The 25,982-nt window shown below is 44.5% G+C and overlaps 1 protein-coding gene across 1 annotated transcript in view; it reads right to left on the bottom strand.

The window, feature by feature from the left end:
- Positions 1–25,982, bottom strand: part of CCND2 (cyclin D2) — a 648,494-nt gene that overhangs the window by 525,359 nt on the left and 97,153 nt on the right. The window contains exon 3 of the mRNA XM_056517253.1: positions 5,779–6,221. The gene's annotated coding sequence lies outside the window, so the exon portion shown is untranslated. The remainder of the gene's footprint in view (positions 1–5,778; positions 6,222–25,982) is intronic.

The raw sequence follows: 25,982 nt of genomic DNA on the forward strand, positions 1-25,982 counted from the left end.
GTACTGGAAGGATTAAGATTTTTTAATAGAAGTAATTTACAAATCTGTTTAACTTTCTGGCACCAGTTGATAAAAAAAAAAAAAGTTTTCTACCGTAGTACCCCTTTAACACTGGACAAGCAGGATTTATTTTGGGTGTAAGGATTTATTTTGGGTGTAAAGGCAGTATTTATTTTGTTACTGAAAAATAAAGACCGAAGCCCTGTCGAAATTGCTATTTTGCAGCTATTTGACTGGCTCTATGGAGCTAATCTCCCTCTATAAATAAATAAATAAATAAATATATATATATATATATATATATATATATATACATACATACTGTATATATATATATATATATATATATATTTATTATTTTTTTTTTTTACTTGCATATACTAAATACTCAATGTTCACTACATGCTTCAGTGAGGAAGTAAATGGTTTCATGGGGTTCTGTGGTAGGTAGCAGATAACGTTCTATAGAGGGATCCAGTCTGAGGCGTGATGTTACAGTCTAAAAAAAGCATCACACAGCAGTGGTAACATGCAATATATAGAATCTAGACTAAATGCAGAACAACTGATGATTACAAGTTAGATAGAGGCTATGAAGATTGTGCAAGAAAACACATGATAAGGCACGACAATGGCCCGACCAAAGGCAGCAAAATGGGGCCTTTTATGCTGAATTCTTTTGGACTTCCAGGCATTTGTAAGGCAAAAAAGAGACCCTTAAATGGGTACTCTTCCCCTAGACATCTTATCCCCTATCCAGCGGCAGGACCCCCCGCAATCCCCCTGCTACACCCAGCGTGTCGGGTGCAGTGCCGGAGGCTTGTGACATCACGGCCGCGCCCCGCTTGTGGCTTCACAGCCATGTCCCCTCAATGCAAGTCTATGGGAGGGGGCGTGACGGCCATCACGCCCCCTCCCATAGACTTGCATTGAGGGGGCATGGCCGTGACATCACAAGTGGAGTGTGACAGAGACATCACTAGCCTCCGCCCCGCATCGCCAGTCATCCGGCATGGAGCGAAGTTCGCTCCGTGCACCGGATGTTTGGGGTGCCGCAGCCGAGATCGCGGGGGTCCCCAGCGGTGAGACCCCCGCGATCAGACATCCTTTGGATAGGGGATAAGACGGAGTACCCCTTTAAGGTGTATTAGGGGGACCCCTTACTAAAATATTTTGCCCTCAGGTTAGTTGTTTTAACCCATCTAGTAACTAAAACTTGTCATATTTTATTTTTCATGGAAGGTATCCAGGCCTCTACTGAACTTGATCAATGAATAGACCATCACAACATGTTATCTACAGTCATTACGTAACACTTTGGATTGTGTATTTGACTGTGTTCGTATTTTTTTCATATGAGGCTACCCTTGGTACCACTTCTGGGCCTCAACTCCTCCTCCATACAAAAAATTGAGGGCCCGCCACCCTGTTATTCTACATATTCATCTCCCTGTTGAACAATATGGTCCACTTCTTCACAGTCGTAGAAATGTCTACTTACATGGAACAGCTGACTGTACTATACAGCAACTTAAAGGAGTACTCCAGTGCAGTAACACCCCAGCAGTTCAAGGAAGGGAGCTTGTCGACCCCTGCATGAAGCGGTGGCCGACACGGCCCCTCCATGTATCCCTATAGGAGCACCGTAGATACCCAGAATGCTGTATCTTCAGCTCTCCCATAGAGATAAATGGAGAGGGCATATCGGCTGCCACTTTGTGCAGGGGTCGACATGCTCCCTTCCTGGGGACTGCTTGGGTGCAGTGCAGGACACTGAGGGTTGGTCCCAGCTGTTGGATCCCCTGTGATCTAAAACTTTTTCCCTATTCTTTGGATTGGAGATAAGTTTTACTGCACTGGAGTACTCCTAACCAATTTTGGCTCTGAAGACAAAAATTTTAGGGTACGGTATGACCACTGATTGTGTGATAGGGATGTCGTGTCCCGGTACAGAACATGGTTCTGTACAATTTCCTAAAGTACCCTCAGGTAGAGTCCCTCAAGTCCACAGGGCTCTCCTGCAGGATCCCCCTAGGTCATTGTTCTGATTTCTATTTGTGGTGTCCCAGTACCGCATTTTATTCGGTACTTATTTATCTATGGGTCCCGGTACAGAACATGGTTCTGTACAATTTCCTAAAGTACCCTCAGGTAGAGTCCCTCAAGTCCACAGGGCTCTCCTGCAGGATCCCCCTAGGTCATTGTTCTGATTTCTATTTGTGGTGTCCCAGTACCGCATTTTATTCGGTACTTATTTATCTAAGTCCCTAGGACTTAGTAATATCTGTTAGTCAGTCCGCCCCTAGTCGCCTCTATTATAGTGTATAGATTCCTAATTTATCCATAGAATAATGTATATAGTATTATTTCTGTATATAAATGGTTAATTACTGGGTTCCATGGTGTCGCAGGGCCTTCGGGTCATGTGATGCGTTCCAAGCCTCGTTCTGGATGCGTTCCAGGCCTCACTTTGGTATCTCTAGCCTCATTTTGGGTTTTGCAATGTATATAGATCCTGTGATGTAAGCAATCCCATGATACCATGTAAAGTGAATGGCAGACGTTCGGACCAATCAAAATCGCCACGCCCCCTGCCCATATAAGGGAGCGGCGGCCATCTTATCGCTCTCTTTCTCCTGGCTCTTGATGAGAGAAGACCTATATCTCAGTAATCGCAGTGAGTTAGGCCTGAGCCTTGCGGCAACGGCTGAATGACCTAAATTATAGAGTGTGTCATCCCCTAAGCACTCTGCAGTATCACCGGACTCAATATTTCCCCTAAATCCGGACGGATCTGCACATCATTCCCTAAATTCAGAGACTATAAGTTTCATGCAAGGTCCGCAACTTCTGCCAGTCGCTAAGCAACCTAAGAACTGTTATATGAGACTGTTACTACGTATTGGATATTGCAAGCACTGCAGTAAAGTTATTCAAGTTCAAGTTAAATCTACTTGTGGACCTTCAGTCATTTCATTGCACCTATCGCTTCTGGGAAGGGCGGCGATAGGCCGGAACATAGATTCAGCATACCAGCCCTCACCCTGGCGTCACGAGTGACTGGGTTAATATTAACCCCTCATATACCAACATCATACCATCCCTACCATACACCCCCCCTATTTACTTTTGATTGCATAACATATAGAGCCATTGATATCATTCCCTTGACCTCACTATATATAGATCCATTGTGATTACAACGATTGCTATACCTGTTCCACCTACGTTTATTGGTTGTATCTGATTACATCTCATTTTGTATTGCTTTATGCACACAGATTTGGTATTCAATCTTTATTGCACTTTGTCAAAAGTGGTGACGTTTTTAACTTTTTGGATGTATTAATAAAAATCGTATATTATTCAGTAGCAATTGCTCTGTTTCAGTCCTTTTTTGTATAGTCTATGGAGCTATACTGATTAACAGGTTATAGACCCCCAGTACTTAGCACATATCACGAGGAATAGAGTACAACAAACAATTATCCGGTGCTGTTTCTTCTTGTGTCCAATGGGCTTTAGTCCAGCCCCTGATATATAAAGGGCTGTAGTCTCCACACTAGGTCTCTTTCTGCTGAATCAAGCAAAGCACCAGTCCTCCCAATAGTTCAGTCCAGTACAACTAGGCCAAAGCCTACAAGTCTGCAGCCACATCTAATCTATAAGTCTCATCTTTGTCTACAAGTCAAGTCCCTACTGTCCCTACCAAAGTCATAACAGTAGTACAGTGGCCTGCATCATCATTATTACCACTACAAGTCCAAGCCTGAGAGGTTCCCTGTGTCCCAGTCACCTCTGTGGATTTTGGCTATTTGTAAAGACTGTTATCTGCCTTCTTCAGTAAAGTTCCAGTTGCATCAAAATCTGCTTTGGACTCTCATTCAATATATGCCAATTCTGGGCTGGTTGTCGGCGGTGCCCTACACCATACAACCTAATCCTGGCGTCACGAACACTAGGAGTTAATAACATCTTGCCCCAGGGGTTAATACCATCTGGCCCCGCTACCTACACCGCTACACCCCATGGTCCCGCCATACACCGTGGGTCACCACACAGGGATCCCGTGTGAGGGACTCAATAGGAGTCCCCATAGGTCCTTGAAGTTGAACCACAGCTGTGGTCATATTAGATCATAGAAGCATAGATCACATCTGACCTGATCTCCTAATACCGCGCCTCACACAATCTCCCATTCTCTCAAGAACTCCGCTTGTGTTCTTCTGTGCATTGTCTACACTTCACACAACCGTGTCTAAGACTTTTCCCGTGCTTCCCCATACACTGGTACTCACTTAACCAACACATCCGCTCTCATCCAACATCAAAACCATTAAGAGCAACCCAAAGACCCATCTCTTCAAGCAGGCATATACATTAACCTTGTTTCTAATGTGCTATGAACATCTACTTCCCCACCTGCTCACAGATAACCAGTTGTCCCCCTCCCCTACTTTGTCCCTGTCCTCTCCACGTAGATTGTAAGCCATTGTGGGCAGGGCCTTCTCACCCTCTATATCAGTCTGCAATCTAGTCTGTAATGACCATTGTACCTACATTTGTATAATGCATTTTAAAGGGGAACTCCACCCCTAGACATCTTATCCCCTATCCAAAGGGGGATAGCGTCAGGACCCCCGCAATCTCCCTGCTGCCCCCGGCGTTCATTTAGAGCATCGGGTGCAGCCCCGGAGGCTCGTGACATCACGGTCATGCCTTGCTCCTGATGTCACGGCCACGCCCCTCAATGCAAGTCTATGGGAGGGAGCTTGATGGCCGTCACGCCCCCTCCCATAGACTTGCATTGAGGGGGCATGGCCGTGACATCACGGGTAGTCCGTGACATCAAGAGCCTCCTCCCTGCATCGCCAGTCTTCTGGCACAGAGCGAAGTTCGCTCTGTGCACTGAATGTCTGGGGTGCCACAGCCGAGATCGCGGGGGATAGGGGATAAGATGTCTAGGGGCACAGTACTAGTGTTGAGCGGCATAGGCCATATTCGAATTCGCGAATATTCGCGAATATATGGACGACTATTCGTCTTATATTCGCGAATATTCGCATAGTCGCTATATTCTCGTGTTATTTTCGCATATGCGAATATTCGCGTATGCGAAAATTAACATATGTGAATATTAGCATATGCAAGATTAACATATGTGAACATTCGCATATGCGAAAATTAGCATATGCGAATTTTCGTATATGCGAATTTTAGCACGCCAGTCTCACACAGTAGTATTACAGCCTTCTTTACACCACACAAGCTGGAAGCAGAGAGGGGTGATCACTTTGATGTGTACTGTGTAGAAAAAAAAAAAAAAATAACGAATATTCGTAATTACGAATATATAGCGCTATATTCGCGAAATTCGCAAATTCGCGAATATGCGATATTCGCGAATAATATTCGAATTGCGAATATTCGCGAGCAACACTACACAGTACCCCTTTAAATGTAAAGTACCCTGTAACCATGGGCGCCATATAAATAAATGATAATAATATGAAGCAGAACTGCTCTTAAATAGACTCATTATTGGTCACCAACTAGTTTTATGCATTGTCCCCTTTTAACACCCTCTCAGTTCCATGTCACAGCTGATCTCTAGAGGTCCCATCAGGACCAGTGATCGTCTTATTATTCCCAAGACCCCTCTGATTTAAAAGGAAGCGTCCAAATAGGACAACACCTCAAAATTATAACATAGACTTATTGAAACAAATCTGTCATGAAACAATATAGATGAAAAAAAAAATCCAAGATCGATCCTACCTGGAATTGTCTCATCAAACGTTGTTGATTCAGGTCATGTCCCATCACCGCCTCCTCCAGTTCTATATAACATAAGTTCCAACACAATATCCCATGTTGCCAAACTTTTCTTTAGTAGAAGGACAGAAGGTCATTCCATTCCAGTCTTCTTGAGTACCTTCTGAACCAGAGCATGGCCATGAAGCTCCATGAACATGATCACCACTTTACTGCCGATCTGACGTTGACTTGACCGCTCCAAAGTGATGGTTAATTTGTCATCATTGAGTGACTGATGTTTGAGGGTCTTATACAAAGCGCCATGTTAGGTAACTCTCCGAGCCTACAGGATGACTTCCACCATATAAGAAAGTACTTGCTGAAGAAGGTCTGTGGTTACCAAATCACAGGAGTCCTGGTATGTCCTTCTGTCATTGTATGTGATGGGTATCCATTGTAGATGGCTGTAAATTGAAAAAAATTACATTGTTAGAATGCAACAATAATTTTGGAATTTTTTAACCTTTCAACATTTAGTTGGTACATACTTTCTCTTCGCTATACTAATAGGGGTTTCCCAAATGTGTGGTTTGTCTCTGTAATGATAATACTGTAGATGTCTCTGTTATGAAGCTACTGCAGCTTTTACTTTTATTTAAATTTTTTCTTTTTTTCTTTGGGGGGGGGGTTAAATGTTTGTCCTGCACTTAAAAGTAGTTTTTCCATGTTGCATAGTTATGCCCTATCCACAGTATGGAGATAACAATCTGATCGTAGAGGGTCTGCCCGCTGAGGTCCCCAGCAATCTTGAGAATGGGGACCTAAGTCTCTAGGTAGAAATAAGGGGTGGATCGTGCATGCGCCATTCATTCAGCATTCAGAGCACAGCATTCGTCTGTCTCCGCGGCTCCCATAGAGAATGAATGGAGTGGTGACACAAGTGCCCCACCCACCGCTTTTATAGTACCTGTCACCAAATAAACTTTTGTAAACTGTGTTCCCTAACTACTCCCAACACTCCTCCAGCCCTTAAAAAAATTCAGAGCTTTAAAAAGCTCTGTATCATACCTTTATTCTTGCTCACATAGTGCAATCTCCCAGCAGGAGAATGTCACTGAAGCCAGCTGGCGACCATTTCCGCCCACACATTGTTGCAATGCTGTGATAAATAGAAGACCTCAAGCTCGGTGCAGCTTTCAGTGAGGCTCTGTGCAGCTGTCAATCAAGCTCAGTGCAGCCAGAAACACTTCCTGAGTTCAGACTCCTGCCAGGCTGGGAGGAGACCAAACTCACTGTATTAATTGCAGCAGGGAACAGAGCCATCTAGTGGCCATTTTTTCTATTACATTTTAAACATATTTATGTTGATAATTTTAAAAACAAGTGAATGGGAAAGTGTCTGCTGATTACTCAAGGAACACTATATTAAAAGTTTTATTTGGTGACAGGTACTCTTTAAGCATGAGGAGCCTGAAGAAGGGATCAGAGTGGCCCAGAAACGTGTTTATCTATTGGATTATCCACATCCGGTTCTGTACCCCTTCCAGACCCCTGTCATCTGATGCACGGATTGAACTTCGCTCTGTGCCGGATGACTAGCGATGCGGCGCCGGAGACTGGCCACGCCCCCTCATGACCTCCCACCCTCCATCTCAATGCAAGTCTGTGGGAAGGGCGTGATAGCCCCTCCCATAGACTTGAATTGAGGGGGTCACGACCGTGACGTCACGAGCCTCCGGTGCCGCGGCCGGCATTCTAGACGAACACCATGTGCTACAGGGAGATAGTGGGGGGAGGGATTATATAAATCTCTCTATGTTGCTTGAGTCCTCTTTTTTTCCCCCGAAATACAGGAATAAGTAGAGGTGGGTATTTTTTTTTAAGCAGGATCTGACACCCAGAAAAATTGACAGTTCCTTAGAGAGTCTGAAAGGTCTCTCCTTTTTGCCTGGGGGCCTATAGAAATTTCCAGGAGGGGTGCCACATTTGATGTTATGAGGGTACTTGTTACACATTTTTGAGGGGGGGGGGGGGGTTTAACCTGTCCATAAAAATGCAACAATGATTTTTTTTTTTTTAAGTTGAAAAACCTGGTATAATGGTATGATTTCTATAATGGTGGAGCTTTGTCAAGACCTGTGCAGAGGAAAAGTTGTCCAGTTGCCCATAGCAACCAATCAGATCGCTTCTTTCATTTTTAACAAGGCCTCTGCAAAATGAAAGAAGCGATCTGATTGGTTGCTATGGGCAACTGAGCAACTTTTACTCTGTACAGGTTTTGATAAATCCCCTCCTATGAGTTTACAAATATGCAGGATCTGAGCTTTAGACGTGTATTACCAAAGATCTTATGGATTCAATATGGTTTTTCGAATTGTCCGTAGAAAGTTTTTGTTCAGAAAAAAAAAATTAAAAAAAATTATGTTGTCCATGTAGAGCAGTGGTTACAAACTGTGGCCCTCCAGATGTTGCAAAACTTCAACTCCCAGCATGCCCGGACAGCCGTTGGCTGTCCGGGCATGCTGGGAGTTGAAGTTTGCAACATCTGGAGGGCCACAGTTTGAGACCACTGATGTAGAGGCTACTGTATGGTAGGATGGTAGGCCCAGTAGGAACACATTGTCTTACCTCAGAGGAGCTACATATTTTTAGCTCTTCAAAGCGAAGCCCTACAGCTCCAAAGACCCTTGAAATAAAACTTTTATGATCTAATTGTTTATAACTTGGTAACATCATTTTGGCTGCTAACTAGAGATGTCAACTTTAAAGGATTTACAACAATTATTGTGATATTCCAGATACCCCCACATCGTTGACTATAGACAGATTCTGGCAGAGGCCACCGAAAGAAGCCTGTATATATGACATGTGGGCTCAATATTAAAGCGCCTACCTCTAAATCTTCTATATTTAGATATCTGTCTATCTGTGGTGAGGGTGTGATGAGGGCAGATGGCATTAACCGCTTATATTCGTGACGCCAGGGCGTGGTTAATCTCTGCACCACCCGAGGTATGACCGCTGGATCCTGGGCTAGGCACAGGGCAAATAATGACTCCAACGCCAAGTTACGGAACAATGGCAGCCATACTGAGCAGCAGACAGATGGAATAGTCTTTACAGCTCAGTTAGGCCCAAGGAGGTGACCAGTGACTTTAGAGACTTGAGGGCTCGCTGGGACTTGTAGTAGACTTGGACAGAATACTGCAGACCCATGCTGAATTTAGACAGACTTGACTGACTTGAGTAGGACTGACTAGATTTCACCCCTTGTGTAGTTTACCAGGCTTTGACATTCACCTGTGGGGCACTTGGTGATGGAAGGGTAGCTGCGTGGTCGGCCTTGGGTCTCCCCAGGACACCAGACACTCTCAGGCCTTGACTTCACTGCACTCAGCACAGAGCAGAACTAACTACCTCCTCCCAGGGTTTATATGGGAGAGACTTTGGAGGGGTCGTATAGGTCACCAACAAGTCATCTGATCACTGACACCTTCCCTGAGTAACAACATTTAAAGGGGTACTCCGCCCCTAGACATCTTATCCCCTATCCAAAGGATAGGGGATAAGATGTCAGATCGCCGGGGTCCCGCTGCAGGGGACCCCGGGGATCGCTGCTTCAGCACCCCGCTATCATTACTGCGCAGAGCGAGATCGCTCTGCACGTAATGACGGGCAATACAGGGGCCGGAGCATCGTTACGTCACGGCTCCGCCCCTCGTGACGTCACGGTCCGCCCCTGTCAATACAAGTCTATGGGAAGGGGGCGTGATGTCACGAGGGGCGGAGCCATGACGTCACGCAGCTCCGGCCCCTGTATCGCCCATCATTACGCACAGAGCGAATTCGCTCTCTGCAGTAATTATGGCGGGGTGCCGCAGCAGCGATCCCCGGGGTCCCCAGCAGCGGGACCGCGGCGATCTAACATCTTATCCCCTATCCTTGGGATAGGGGATAAGATGCCAGGGGCGGAGTACCCCTTTAAAGGTACATAACATTATAAAGGCATTCTCATACATAAAATGAGACACTTGTTAACCATTTATGATACACAGATTAAGGGGGACTCAGGGGACACTGCAGTAGAGTCAAGGGTACAGGGGTACAACTCCTGTACTGGGCTATCACATATCTATTTATCTATCTATCTATCAATCATATATCTATGTATCTTCTATCTAAATATCTCATATCTATCTCTATCATATCTATCTAAAGGATAAAACTGCGGCACGCAAAAAATGTCTAGGTGCAAAAAAAGTAGTTTATTCATGTTCGGCAAAAATTGATCAGGTGCAACGTTTCGGTAGTCTCACACCACCATCCTCAGGCATTTCATATCTATCTATCTATGTAGAAAGCAGGCAGTACAACCACGTATTCTGGCAAAGTCTTGGGGTGCAAGCAAGGATAGCAGTCCCAATCGCAGACTGTGCAGATAATGCAAAATGCAAGAATAGAGCAGCACACCCAGTAGTAAAGTGCAAAAATTGGGATTTATTTAACCCATATCAGATGCGACGTTTCGATGGCATCCTGCCATCTTTTTCAAGCATGCTAAATAAATCCCACTTTTTTTCACTTTACTATTGGGTGTGCTGCTGTATTCTTGCATTTTGGATTATCTATCTATCTATATATCTCATATCTATCTCTCTCATATCTGTGATGTCCCAGTACGTCAACAGTTATCGAGTCATGCTCCTAAAATAGTCATTAAAGTTTATAAGTCTTCAGAATGTGTATGGACAATATACAAGAACTCTTTATTTTCATTGGTCATACTAAGGTTCAGCCTGGAAATGAACGTTAAGTGGAATCTTGGAGGACTACATGTGGCCCCTGTGGCCATTTTGCTCCTCTGCCCTCCCGGACAAGGTGTCGAGGGCGACTTTATTCAAGTGGGGGAGTTTGTGATGTCCCAGTATGGGATGTGGCCCCGTACTGTCCTTCTGCTCAGGCAGAGTCCCTGCATGTCCTCCTGCAGAGGAATACCCCCATGTATATAGGTTGTGTATTATGTGTGTAATATTTCCGTAGAAAGTCATTCTAAGGTTCAGCCTGGAAATGAACGTTAAGTGCAATGCTTGAGGACTACATGTGGCCCCTGTGGCCATTTTGCTCCTTTGCCCTCCCGGACTAGGCGTCGAGGGCGACTTTATTCAAGTGGGGGAGTTTGTGATGTCCCAGTATGGGATGTGGCCCCGTACTGTCCTTCTGCTCAGGCAGAGTCCCTGCATGTCCTCCTGCAGAGGAATACCCCCATGTATATAGGTTGTATATTATGTGTGTAATATGCCTTTAAAGTTCATATCACATGATTGTTACCCAGAGGGCGGCAGTGACCAGGTGACCACCCAAGTGACCTATGGGCTCCTTGAACAGCCCCCTATATAACAAAGGTAGGGTCTGCAATCTCTCTCTTCTGCTGTATGCTGAGGTCCAGTGCAGTCATCTCAGTGTCTGTGTCCAGAGCATTGAGGCCTCCAGCCTAAAGTCTGCAGCCACAAGTCAGTCATGAGTAAGTCAAGTCATCTTATTGTCAGTCACCATCTCTGTCAAGTCAAGTCCATCCGTAGTCACCATGGCCTGCACTAAAGTCAGTCTAACTACTGCAAGTCCCAGCAAGCCTGCAAGGTCCCTCTGTGTCACTGGTCACCTCCCTGGGATATTTGGCTGTACTGCAAAGACTATATCACCTGTCTTGCCTCAGTAAATCTGCCGTTATCCTTAATCTGGCATTGGTGTCTTCATTGCCCCTGCCTAACCCAGGATCAGCAGTATTACCTGGGGGTGGTTAAGGCTAAACCACGCCCTGGGTTCACGACAAGAAGGGGTTAATACCATCTAGCCCTTGGGCCATAACATCTGCCCTGCATCTACCCTGCACCTCACACCATGACACTACATATTTATTTATTTATTTATCTATCTACCTATCTATCTCATATCTACAGTGGGGATCAAAAGTTTGGACACCCCAGGTAAACATTTGTATTAATGTGCATAAAGAAGCCAAGGAAAGATGGAAAAATCTCCAAAAAGCATCAAATTACAGATTAGACATTCTTATAATAAGTCAACAAAAGTTAGATTTTATTTCCATCATTTACACTTTCAAAATAACAGAAAACAAAAAAATGGTGTCTGCAAAAGTTTGGGCACCCTGCAGAATTTACAGCTTGCACTGCCCCCTTTGCAAAGCTGAGGCCTGCCAGTGTCATGGATTGTTCTCAATCATCATCTGGGAAGACCAGGTGATGTCAATCTCAAAGGTTTTAAATGCCCAGACTCATCTGACCTTGCCCCAACCACCAGCACCATGGGTTCTTCTAAGCAGTTGTCTAGAAATCTGAAACTGAAAATAGTTGACACTCACAAAGCTGGAAAAGGCTATAAGAAGATAGCAAAACATTTTCAGATGGCAATATCCTCTGTTTGGAATGTAATTAAGAAATGGCAGTCATCAGGAACAGTGGAAGTTAAAGCAAGATCTGGAAGACCAAGAAAAATATCAGACAGAACAGCTGTAACGCCGAGCGCTCCGGGTCCCGCGGCTTCCTCAGAGCGCTCGCGGCGTTCGGCTTGTAGCAGCGCTCTGGTCACTGTCCCTGACCGAGAGCGCTGTCCCCCTGCCTGCGGCGGGGATGCGATCCGCGAGGCGGGACGTCCCCGCCCGCGGGTCGCATCCCAAGTCACTTACCAGTCGGGTCCTGCTGTGTCTTCCTCCTGGCGTGCGCAGCCCCGCTCCCTAGGGCGCGCGCTCACTGAAATTTAAAGGGCCAGTGCACCACTAATTGGTGCCTGGCCCAATCAAGTTTAAATGCATAAATACTCACTTTCTCTTCCTCCCCTTGCCAGATCTTGTTGCCTTGTGCCCTGAGAAAGCGTCTTGTGTATTGCCTAGCCTGTGTTTTTGACCTTCTGCCGTTGCCCCTGACTGCGAACCCTTGCCGCCTGGTCCGACCTTCTGCTACGTCTGACCTTGCCTTCGCCTTGTCCTTTGTACCACGCCTGTCTCAGCGGCCAGAGAGGTCGAGTCACTACTGGGGGACACGACCTGGTAGTTACCGTCGCAGCAAATCCATCCCGCTTTGCGGCGGGCTCTGGTGAAGACCAGTAACTACTTAGAACCGATCCCCCAGTACGACCCGCGCCATCGCCTCTCTGGCACAGAGGATCCACCTCCAGTGTCCTCACCAGCCGCAAGTCCGGATCTTGACAACAGCTCGCAGGATTGTGAGAAAAACAATTGAAAACCCACGTTTGACTGCACAATCCCTCCAGAAAGATCTGGCAGACACTGGAGTTGTGGTACACTATTCCACTATAAAGAGATACTTATACAAATATGGTCTTCATGGAAGAGTCATCAGAAGAAAACCTCTTCTACGTCCTCACCACAAAAATCAGCGTTTGAACTTTGCAAATGAACATATAGACAAGCCTGATGCATTTGGGAAACAAGTTCTGTGGACCGATGATGTTAAAATTGAGCTTTGGGGTTGTATTGCAGCCAGTGGCACAGGGAACATCTCACGAGTAGAAGGAAAAATGGATTCAATAAAATTTCAGCAAATTTTGGGTGCTAACTTGATGCCATCTGTGAAAAAGCTGAAGTTAAAGAGAGGATGGCTTCTACAAATGGATAATGATCCTAAAAACACCTCGAAATCCACGGGGGATTACATCAAGAAGCGTAACTGAAGGTTTTGCCATGGACTTCACAATCTCCTGACCTCAACATAATTGAAAATCTATGGATAGACCTTAAAAGAGCAGTGCGTGACAGACAGCCCAGAAATCTCAAAGAACTGGAAGACTTTTGTAAGGAAGAATGAGCAAAGATACCTCAAACAAGAATTGAAAGACTCTTGGCTGGCTACAAAAAGCGTTTACAAGCTGTGATACTTGCCAAAGGGGGCAGTACAAGATTTTAACTCTGCAGGGTGCCCAAACTTTTGCAGACGCCATTTTTTTGTTTTCTGTTATTTTGAAAATGTAAATGATGGAAATAAAATCTAACTTTTGTTGACATATTATAAGAATTTCTAATCTGTAATTTGATGCCTTTTGGAGAATTTTCCATCTTTCCTTGGCGCCTTTTTGCACTTTAATACAAATTTTTACCTGGGGTGCCCAAACTTTTGATCCCCACTGTATCTCTCTATCTATCTCATATCTATCTATCTCATATCTATCTATCTATCTATCTCATATCTATCTATCTATCTATCTCACATATATCTAGCTATCTCATATCTATCTATCTATCTATCTATCTATCTATCTCATATCTATCTATCTATCTCATATCCATCTACCTCATATCTATCACATATCTATCTATCTATCTATCTATCTCATATCTATCTAGCAAAGAAGAATCACTGCAGCACACAGAGATGAAGTGAATGGAATGTAGCTTTATTCCAACACAAGCTGGCAACTTTCGGTCACACTATTGCAACCTTTTTTAAGCAACTTACAAGTGGAAATTACAGTGTCGGCGCATGCGCACGAGTGAAGGGGCAGCACAGCGGGGTAGCCAAACTTAGGAAGAAAGTGAAATGGTGCAGGCGCACTACTCACAGTGGTGTTCTTGACATCTTAGAAAAGGGGAGTAATGCCCTGTCTGGCTGCGGTGGCTCACACTGTCTGAGGGTGCATGCGCACCACTTTTTTGCTATACAGTTACCGTATACGTTTCAAGTTAAAAACCGTACGAAATAGGGATCGACCGATATAGTTTTTTTAGGGCCGATACCGATACTCTGTGGAGGTTAGGGCCGATAGCCGATAACTTATACCGATATTCCGGCAACACCACTGCAGATCATTGATTTAAAGCGGGCGCTTTAAATCAATGAACTGTAGCGGCTTTTGCTGTGCCAGATACCGCCGCCGCATCATTCGGTTTAGTCCGTTTTGCGTCTTATACGGTTTTGTCCAGTTTTTTACCCGCTACCCAAAACCGTAGACTACCACGTTTTTTGGTCCAGGTGAAAAACCGTATTAAACCGTCCTGTATTAGCCGCGGGTCCCGGCCGTTGATGGCCGCAGGGACCGCAGCGATAGGGGTGTATTCGCCGTATAAGACGCACCGACTTTTCCCCCCCAGTTTTGGGGAATAAAAAGTGCGTCTTATACGGCGAAAAATACGGTATGATGTTCTGCAGCTGTGGAGTGTATTATAATGCTCTGCAGAAGCTGAGGTGTTTATTGTAATGTTCTGCAGCAGCTGAGGTGTGTATTATGATGTTCTGCAGAAGCTAAGGAGTGTATTGTGATGTCCTGCAGCAGATGAGATGTGTAATATGTTGTTCTGCAGCAGCGGTGGAGTGTATTATAATGCTCTGCAGAAGCTGAGGTGTTTATTGTGATGTTCTGCAGCAGCTGAGATGTGTATTATGTTGTTCTGCAGAAGCTAAGGAGTGTATTGTGATGTCCTGCAGCAGATGAGATGTGTAATATGTTGTTCTGCAGCAGCTACGGTGTGTATTATGATGCTCTGCAGAAGCTGAGGTGTTTATTATGATGTTCTGCAGCAGCTGGGGTGTTTATTATGATGTTCTGCAGAAGCTGAGGTGTTTATTATGATGTTCTGCAGCAGCTTTGGTGTGTATTATGATGTTCTATTGCCAAAAAAGTTAATTCCAGGATTAATTGCAATGCAAAACACTCACATACCTCTTTCCCTTCTATTTGTAACATGTAACATGTCTTGTTACATTAAACCGAATCCCCCTCGAAGATTCATCGTCTCGTAGCGGTTTATGTTTTTTAGCACAGCCATCTTGTGCGGTAGGTGCAGACGCCCTGTGTAAATATTTGGGTGTCCTGCATACCTTTATGTGTTACAATTGGTGACAACACTGGCAGCACAGACTAATGGAAAACTATCACCAACAGAGACTAAAGGGAAGAATTTTAAAAGGGCAAAAAAAAATAGTAACATTAAGGGAATGCTAATATGTTATTCCTAATGGTGGTTCCTAGGGGGTGGGGCATAACATAGGGTTCAAAGAAGGTCACAGAGCGAATCCCTGTCTCAAGCCCCACCCCTCAGGAACTGCAGTAGGATTAACACCTGGACTGGACTCTTTCTTACTTCTTGTTCTATCTCATTCCTAGGATGAGAACAGAGCACTTTGGAGAGTAGGTCAGTGTTTCCCAACCAGTGTGCCTCCAGCTGTTGCCAAATTTCAACTCGCAGCACGCCTGGGCAGCCGTTGGCTGTGCATGCATGCTGGGAGTTGTAGTTTTGCAGCAAGTGGAGGCACAGTGGTTAGGAAACACTGAAATAGGCCATAAATATCCAAGGAGAGGAAGTATGACCCCTGGTTTTCCAGGATTTAGGATTGCCCACCAATATGTGATCATTAGGGGTCACCTACACTGTTACTGACCAGCTGATATAGGGTTGCTGCTCTTGTGTGGGCACTGGTTCCTCTTCATTACTGGGCCCAGCTCTATATACTGGAAAATACCTGTACTTAGTATTGCAGCTCATCCCGTTTCCCGTACCGAGCTGCAAAACTAGGTATAGACACTACCAATTGAATGGTAAGAGGTGAAGAGGTCACAGCACTTGCACAGGTGCAACAGCCCCTTCAATTAGCTGATCCCCCCAATGGTTAGGTATTGATGGACTATCTTTTAAAGGGGTTTTCTCATCTACCCTGTTTAGCTCTCTCTGCTGCTGCTGTCAGCTCACACTTCCGCTATAACTGGTGGACAGGCTTGGATCAGAGGCAGATCCTTTCGCTTCTGTGTCTAATAGTTCCTAAACTAATTTGTTGTAGAGAGATCCCATTAAAGAAATCTACATGGTTGCCTCTTTATGTCTCCACATTTCAAATCAACTAATGCCAGAAAGTTAAATAGATTTGTAAATGACTTCTATTAAAAAAATCTTAATCCTTCCAGTACGTAGTAGCTGCTGAATACTACAGATTTGTAAATTGCTTCTATTAAAAAATCTTAATCCTTCCAGTACGTATCAGCTGCTGAATACTACAGAGAAAATTATTTGGTAATTACAGTGCTCTCTGCTGACAACACAAGCACAGTGCTCTCTGCTGACATCTCTGTCCATTTTAGGAGCTGTCCAGTGCAACATATGTTTGCTATGGGGATTTTCTCCTACTCTGGACAGTTCCTAAAATGGACAGAGATGTCAGCAGAGAGCACTGTGCTTGTGATGTCAGCAGAGAGCTCTGTGTTCCAAAAAGAAAATAATTTCCTCTGTAGTATTCGGCAGCTAATACGTACTGGAAGGATTAAGATTTTTAAATAGAAGTCATTTACAAATCTGTTTAACTTTCTAGCACCAGTTGATATAAAAAAAAAGTTTTCCACCGGAGTACCCCTTTAACCCCAAGACAAGCACGGATCCTTCCTAAGCATGTCCATTACTGTCTGGCAGGTACGTACTAAAATCACCTTATAGTGGATAACCCCTTTAAAACAGTGCAATAAGGCAGACAGTCGGGTGTGCGGCATTAGGTTATTTTTGGGCACACTCCGCCAATCACTTCTGACAGTCATTAGTGGTGTAAATAGCCAGAGGTCAAGGAATCAGGAATTCAAAGGTGCTGACCGGGATGGACACAACTCAGGGGCGATGACTTGAGGCAGAACACTTTTTACTAACCAAGATGCAACGTGTTTCACTGCACAGACGCAGCTTCCTCAGGTATAGGAAGTACGGGCAACTCTCATGGTTATATACCAGAGAGTTAACCCTTCATATATCAGAAACAATAAATATATATATATATATATATATATATATATATATATATGTAAAATGTAATGTATTGAAATGTATTGTTTCTGATATATGGAGAATTAAAGGAGTACTCTGGCCCTAAGACATCTTATCCCCTATCCAAAGGATAGGGGATAAGATGTCTGACCGCGGGGGTCCCGCCGCTGGGGACCGTCGCAATCTTGCATTCAGCACACCACCTCTTTGAGCTGCACGCCGCACTGCCAGCTCACAAACTGCCGGGTGCCGACCACGGGCCGGAGTATCGTGACGTCACAATTCCGCCCCTGTGTGATGTCACACACCCCGCCCCCGCTATGCAAGTCTATGGGAGGGGGCATGACGCCCCCTCCCATAGACTTGCACAGTGGGGGCGTGGGGTTGACGTTACACGGAGGCGGAGTCGTGATGTCACGATACTCTGGTGGCGGGAACCCCGGGGTCAGACATCTTATCTCCTTTCCTTTGAATAGGGGATAAGATGTCTTAGGGCCGGAGTACCCCTTCAACTCTCTGTTATATAACCATGAAAGTTGCCCGTACTTCCTGTACCTGAGGAAGCTGCGCCTGTGCAGCGAAACGCGTTGCATCTTGGTTAATAAAAAGTGTTCTTCCTCAAGTCATCGCCCCTGAGTTGTGTCCATTCCAGTCAGCGCCGTTGAATTCCTGATTTCCTTGAAGTCTGGCTTTTTACCCTATGTTACAACGGGAAGGCTGGAGACGGGTTACCTTTACTATTGTCTACGTGCTGCCCATTGTTTTGTGTGTCGGTACACAACCGGAGTGGGAAAGCGACTGCCTACTCCCCTTTCCCCTATTCATTTCAGCACGGGTGATACTCCACATGGAGCGCCTCTGTTTCTCGTTTTAGTCATTAGTGGTGGTAGTGTTATGTGGCGCCCCCCTGAGAGGTAAAAAATGAAGTCATAATCCTCCCATGTTGTCATGCTATAGCAGTTTTATATGTTTTAGTATGAGATAAGACAGGTAAATACTAGTTCCACCACATCAGCTAAGAGAAACAATTTGTCTACACTGCTCGCTGGGTTATTACATTTGGAACCGCTCTACCCTATGACAAATTCTTCTCTCTGGGCTCCATTCCAAAATGATTTTCATCCCGGCTGGCAGGAGTACAGAGGTCTGCATTCTGCACTAATTATGGCCTTCACGAGACCACCACCAATATAGCCCCTGACAAACTGCACACCGCTCTAAGTGACAGCTCAAATATACTTAGTCCAAAATTCATGCGCTCCTTCAAGGAGAACCGAGAAAGTCAACGTGTCTTTATAAATCTACATCAACTGGATTTCCACAGTCAACCTGCACAATGCATTTCATGTGAAGCCCCGGCGCGAGGCCGCCGATAAATATTTACACTGCCGGCGCTGCATACATACACTGAGATATCTATATATATTTTATTTATTATTAGGGAATGGCTAAGCATTATATATTGAATGTGGCTTCAAGATGGAGGGCAATTTATAAGGACATTTCAGGACTTGGGTTTAAAGGGGTACTCCGGCGCTAAGACATCTTATCCCCTATCCAAAGGATAGGGGATAAGATGCCTGTTCGCGGGGGTCCCCCGTGATCTTCCACGCAGCACCCCGTTAGAATCAACCCCCGGAGCGTGCTCGCTCCGGGTCTGATTACTGGCGATCACAGGAAACGAGCATAGTCACAGCTGTCACACCCCCTCCCATAGGCTTGCATTGAGGGGGCGGAGCATGACATAACATGGGGGCGAAGCCGTGACGTCACACTGCTCCGTCCCTGTGATCGCCAGTAATCAGACCCGGAGCGAACATGCTCCGGGGGCTGATTCTAACAGGGTGCGGGGTGGAAGATCATGGGGGTCCCCAGTGGTGGGACCCCCGCGATCAGGCATCTTATCCACTATGCTTTGATGTCTTAGCCGGAGTACCCCTTTAAAAGAAAAAAAAAACTTACAATAAATAGGAAAAGTTGTCCCTCTTTTAGCCTATGCAACTATCTCACAGCGGATCTATGACTCTGGATTAGCTGGTCATGAATGCTCAGCGCTGAGGCTAAGTTTCTACTTGTTTTTTTGTCGTTGAAAAAAACGCCTGAAAAAATCACCAGTGCAATTTTTCTGCTTCAGGCGTTTTTTCTGCCGTTTTTTCAATTGTGTGGAAATTGCACCTTGGTAGTTTTTTTTTTTACCCAAAATTTGTTGGGTACCAAAAAAAAAAAAAAATCAAAAAATTAAAGGATGCAGTAGTGATGGAAAAATTTTTTATTTAACGAAATGTGTATATTTTATTTAAAAAATTTCATTATTTTTTAATAAAGTGTGTGTGTGTGTGTTTCCCTTTTTTTCTCAATTTTTTAAATTTTTTTAGGTAGTGCTACTACTTCCAGCATGGAACAGACTGTTCCATGATGGGAGTAGTAGTACCTGTACTAATAGACATATCGCCCTGGGTGTCAGTCGTGACACCCGATGCGATCGTCCATAATTTAGCAGAGATGTGGAGCGGCTCTATACAGCGCTCGCATCTCTGCTCTGTACTCCGACAAGTGATGTGAATAGAACATCACTCATTCATATTTTCCGCCTAGAGTGGGGATTGGCTGGATGGTTGCAGCCAATCATCGCTCTCTGAGTGATGTTCTATTCAAATCACTGGCCGGAGTATAGTGCAGCGATACGAGCGCAGGAGAAAGCCGCTCCATCTCTGGAATAGACAGGATGATCTGTTCTTACCTTAAGGTACTACTACTCCCAACATGGAGCACACTCTGCTCCATGCTGGGAGCTGTAATACCTGCATTAATAGACAGATCGCAGCGAGTGTAACTTCTGACATCTGTCTATTAATGCAGGTACTACAGCTCCCAGCATTGAGTGTGTTCCATGTTGGGAGTAGTAGTACCTGCAGTTAAGGAAAGATCACAGTGGATGTCACTCCTGACACCCGCTGTGATCCTTCTGTATAATGTATAGATGCGGACGGCCGCTCTTCTATGGTCCCCTGCACTGACGTATATATACACATATTCATATTTCCCACAGAGAGTTGTGATTGGCTGGAACCATCTGGCCAATTACAGCTCTCTGCGGGAAATATTAATAGGTGTATATATACGTCAGTGCAGGGGACCATAGAAGAGCGGCCGTCGCATCTATATATTATGCAGGAGGATCGCAACGGCGATCTGTCAATTAGTACAGGTACTACTACTCCCATCATGGAACAGTGTGTTCTATGCTGGGAGTAGTAGTACTACCTAAAAACATGTTAAAAATAAAGAAAAAAAAGTGAAAAACACACACACACTACATTTTTATTATTGTCGTCTATATTTTTAGGTCCCCGCCTGTCCACATAAATTGATCCTTGTTTTAAAAATTAATAAACATTTTGCTATAAAAAAAGATACATTTTGTTAGATACAATTTTTTCGTTCACTACTGTGTCTTTTTTATTTTTATTTTTTAATGGTACCCTACGAAATGTTATTAAAAAAGGTGTCTACATCACTTTTTTGGATCGCTAAAGTCCAAAAAAAAAAAAAAGAATAAAAACCGCCTGCAAAAACGCCAAAGTTAAAACCCACATATCGTTTTTCTTGGCGTTTTTTCACTCCCATAGACTTCTATGGAAAAAAAACGCCACGATTTTGACAAATAAATCGCCAGTGGCTCAACATGCTGCGATTTTGGAAAACCACCAAGGAGCTAAAAAATGCCAAAAAAGAGTGAAAAAACACCAAAAACGATTTAAAAATGCCAAAGTGAAAAACGCCAAGTGGAATAGGAATTTTACGATTTCTCATTGATTTACAGCTAACATCTGGCCACAGCGTTTTTTGGCCGAAAAAACGCCATGCGGCAGAATTGGCATTTTTCTTGGCGCTTAAAAAGAAAAAAAAAACAAGTAGAAACTTAGCCTAAGTTAGGCTGCATTCACATCTTGTTTTTGCAATACGGTTCCCGTATCCGGTTTCAGTGAAATAAACATATGGAACCGTATTGCAAACCGTATGTATAGACATTTCATAGAAAGCCGTATGCCAACCACAGCATCCGGTTGTGTACGTTTTTCATCATTTACGGTTTTATCAGTTTTTTTTCCCCATACACAAAACTACGGTTTTATGTCCGGGTAAAAAAACGGATACAACCCGTATAATTTATTTTTTAATTTTTTAAATGGTGGTCAATGGGAACCTTACAGAACCGTATGTGCGTACGGTTCCATCTGGTTTGCACAATACGGTTTTGCAGTTTGCACATGCGCAGTGCACGCCAAAAGTTCTTCTCACAAATAGAACAAGAAGAACTTTATTTAGTTAAAGGAGTATTCAAGGGAAAAAACTTTATATATATCAACTGGCTCCAGAAAGTTAAACAGATTTGTAAATTACTTCTATAAAAAAATCTTAATCCTTTCAGTACTTATGAGCTTCTGAAGTTAAGGTTGTTCTTTTCTGTCTAAATCCTCTCTGATGACACCTGTCTCAGGAAACGCCCAGTTTAGAAGAGGTTTGCTATGGGGATTTGCTTCTAAACTGGGCGTTTCCCGAGACAGGTGTCATCAGAGAGCACTTAGACAGAAAAGAACAACCTTAAATTCAGAAGCTCATAAGTACTGAAAGGATTAAGATTTTTTTATAGAAGTAATTTACAAATCTGTTTAACTTTCTGGAGCCAGTTGATATATAGAAAAAAGTTTTTTTTCCTGGATAACCCCTTTAAGGACAAACATAAAACCGTATCCGTTATTTTTTTTTCAAAAAACGTATTAAACCATATGCAACCAGACATCTGTTTTCAAACTGTATACGGTTTAAAACCGTACAAAGGTATATACGGTTGTACACGTTTGTATACGGTTCGGTCCGGTTTTGAGATATCCTTTTTTGTTTTTACAAAAAAAATCATACGGGAACCGTATTGCAAAAACGAGATGCGAATGCAGCCTTAGAGTGGGGTTCCTAAGATGGTGTGGTATTCCTATAGCTCCATAGTTATCAATAGAATGCATCATACTTCTACTTTGTCTTCTTCTATTTGTTTGTGATAGTTGCTATACAACAGTCTCATAGCTGATCTATTACACCAAATCAGCTGGTTATGACTGCTCGGTACTGTCAGCTTTAGAGTGATGTTTCTGAGATGGTGTTCCTATAGCTCTATAGTTGTTATGAATAGCGGGTATCAGCCTGCTACTCTGTCTTCTCCTATTTGTTTCTTTGCGATAGTTGCTATACAACAGTCTCATAGTTGATCTATTACGATGGATCGGCTGGTCAAGACTGCTCAGTTTAGAGCTGGTTTAGAGTTTGGTTCCTAAGATGGTGTCCCTATAGCTCCATAGTTCTTATGAATAGCAGGTATTATCCTCCTACTTTGTCTTCTTTTTGTTGGTTTGCAGTAGTTGGCTGCCAAACTACCTAGCTAGCCAACTACCTACATGCCTGGCTACCTACCAAACTGGCTAGTCACCTACCTACATCTCTGACTACCTGATCTACCTACCTAGATACTTACCTACCTGGCTACCTACCTACCTGCCCTTTTAATGTGCAGGACACCAAGGAGGGCATTATTACAGTTTGTGGGCCTATAGATGGGGAGTTTGTGTCGAGGAGGGGAGGGCACTTCAAAAACGCAGAGTTTAACATGTTTGTCCTGCAGATGTTAAGAGATTGTTTCCTTCTTTTTGTTTGTTTGCGGTAGTTGCTATACAACAGTCTCGTAGCTGATCTATTACTCTGGGTTGGCTGGTCATCATTGCTCAGGCAAGAGTGGTTAAAGGGGTACTCCGCTGCTCAGCCTTGGGAACAAACTGTTCCGAACACTGAAGCCGGCTCCGGGAGATCGTGATGTCATAACCCTGCCCCTCATGACATAATGCCCCGCCCCCTCTATACAAGTCAATGGGAGGGGGTGTGACAGCCATCACGCCCCCTCCCATAGACTTGCATTTAGGGCGGGGCGTGACATCATGAGGGGGCGGGGCTGATGTCACAAGCTCCTGGTGCCGGCTCCAGCGTTCGGAACAGTTTGTTCCAAGCGCTGAGCAGTGGAGTACCCCTTTAAGTGCGGAGTTCCGGAGACGGTTTTCCTATAGCTCTGTAGTTGTTATAAATAGCAGGCATCATCCTGCTAGTCGGTCTGCTCCTTTATTTTTTTATTTGGTTGCGATAATTGCTAAACAACAGTCTCATAGCTGATCTATTACACTGGATCAGCTGGTCATAACTGCTCAGCTCAGAGCTGATTTACAGGTTGGTTCCTAAGATGGTGTCCCTATAGCTCTCCAGTTGGTATGAACAGCAGACATCCTCCTGCTACTCTGTCTTTTTCCTCTATTAGTTCTTTTGGGACAGTTGCTATTGAAGTCAATCTCATGCAGTACATCATTACATAGCCCCTCTACAGGACTTTTGGTCTACAGTCAATTTTTTACAGCTGTATGCAAATTGTAAACTCTCTGTACGGCCATGTCCATATCAGCCAATTCACACCGGCATTTTTTTTTCTAATCAAAGATGACATAAGGACACTAATCTAGCTCCTCATGCCTGCAAAATACTTACAACAGGTAACGGGGGTTTTCTAAGATTGGTAAAACATAGCTGCTCTCTTCAACAACAGAGCCACCCCTGGGCACAGGCTGGGTGTGAAACTGCAGCTCACTGCAAAGGTGACAAACTGCAATACGAGACACAATTGAAGGATGGGCGTGGTGCTGTTTATACAGCTATAGCTTACATACAATTGTGTCTATCAGGATCCATGTATGCATGTCTGTCCACAAGTGTGATTGACCCAAACTTTCTTGTCAAGTCCCATAAATAAAACCCACAAGCTTGTGGCTCTTACCTGACTACTATTGGCAGTGGAAGCAAGAACTTCTGAGACCTGACAACAGTTTAGTCAACCAACTTTTGACTAAAGGGCTCACCGATCCACCACAGTACCACCAATAGAGCACGTGACTTTGACTTTTAAAAAGTTTACAAAATCAAAAATGGCAGACCGTTGAGTTCCTACAATATGACAAGCCATCATATTCTCTGGTATTGGCTATGTTGGTCAGCTGGAGTCACAACTTTCTATGTCCTTCCTTCACAGCTTGCATACAGTTATGTACTGTCACATTTTACAATCTTATTCCTAAAGTAGAAATCAGATTAAGCGTAATTTGCCAAAGAAGAACCTTCTACAAATGGTGTGGTCCTCTACTGGCTTGGAGAGCTTTTGGAGGAACTCAAGAGTGTATCCTTGTCACACCAAGCGCTCCGGGTCCCGCTGTTTCCCCGGAGCGCTCGCAGCGTGCTTCTGTATGCAGCGCTCTGGTCGACACCGCTGACCGCGAGCACTGCTTCCATGTTCCCAGAGGGGACGCGATCCGAGGTGCGGGACATGCCCGCTCTCGGATCGCGCCCGGTGTCTCTCCCCCACCACGTCCTCCTTCACTGCCCTGACGGCGCGTGCGGCCCCGCTCTCTAGGGCGCGCGCGCGCCGGCTCTATGAAATTTAAAGGGCCAGTGCACCACTAATTGGTGCATGGCCAAATCAGTTCCAAACACATAAAAACCCACTTCCCCTTCCTGTCCTTGCCGGATCTTGTTGCCCTAGTGCCCTGAGAAAGCGTTTTGTGTATCCCAAGCCTGTGTATCCAGACCCTTGCCGTTGTCCCTGACTACGAATCATTGCTGCCTTCCCAGACCTTCTGCTACGTCCGACCTTGCTCTTGTCTTGTCCTTGTGTACCACGCCTGTCTCAGCTGTCAGTGAGGTTGAGTCGCTATCGGGTGGAACGACCTGGGGGTTACCTGCCGCTGCAAGTTCATCCCGCTTTGCGGCGGGCTCTGGTGAAAACCAGTAACCCCTTAGATTCCGTTCCCCTGGTACGGCCCACGCCATCACCTCACTGACACAGAGGATCCACCTCCAGTGTCCTCTCCGCATACCAGTCCAGATCCTGACAATCCTGTCAACCTTGCACTTTTCCCTTTGGTTTGCGTTATGGGGTAGGTGGTAGATCTTTATGTGCCTGACCCTCATAAAACAGGATGTTATATATGATCCAAAAACGAATTGCACAACATTGGCTGGAGGCTACTGGTCCATTTATGGCTAAGTCCATTAATAAAGTTACTAGTCCTAGTGAATCTGGTATTGGGAGCAAAAGAGGAGAATTTAATGGACCTCTTTTTTAATGACCTCTTTTTTTTTACTTTTCTCTGTTTTTTTTCAACTGTAATTGTAACCCCGTTTTTGTAATTTGTTGGGGTGTGAACATGGGAGGGGAGATGGTTGGAGATGAAGGTCTACAGGGCAGCTCAAGCCAAAGCATGGTCAGTCGCTTCCAGTTTTCACACTGCTATCTTCCCAGTCAAGCAGATAATTTGGTTAATGGCGTCTTTTGTCCACCAATTAAGAGTCTGAATTACAAGCGCATGCA

The sequence above is a fragment of the Hyla sarda genome, chromosome 4 (genome assembly GCF_029499605.1).
Source record: "Hyla sarda isolate aHylSar1 chromosome 4, aHylSar1.hap1, whole genome shotgun sequence".
In the NCBI taxonomy this organism is placed as follows: Eukaryota; Metazoa; Chordata; class Amphibia; order Anura; family Hylidae; genus Hyla; species Hyla sarda.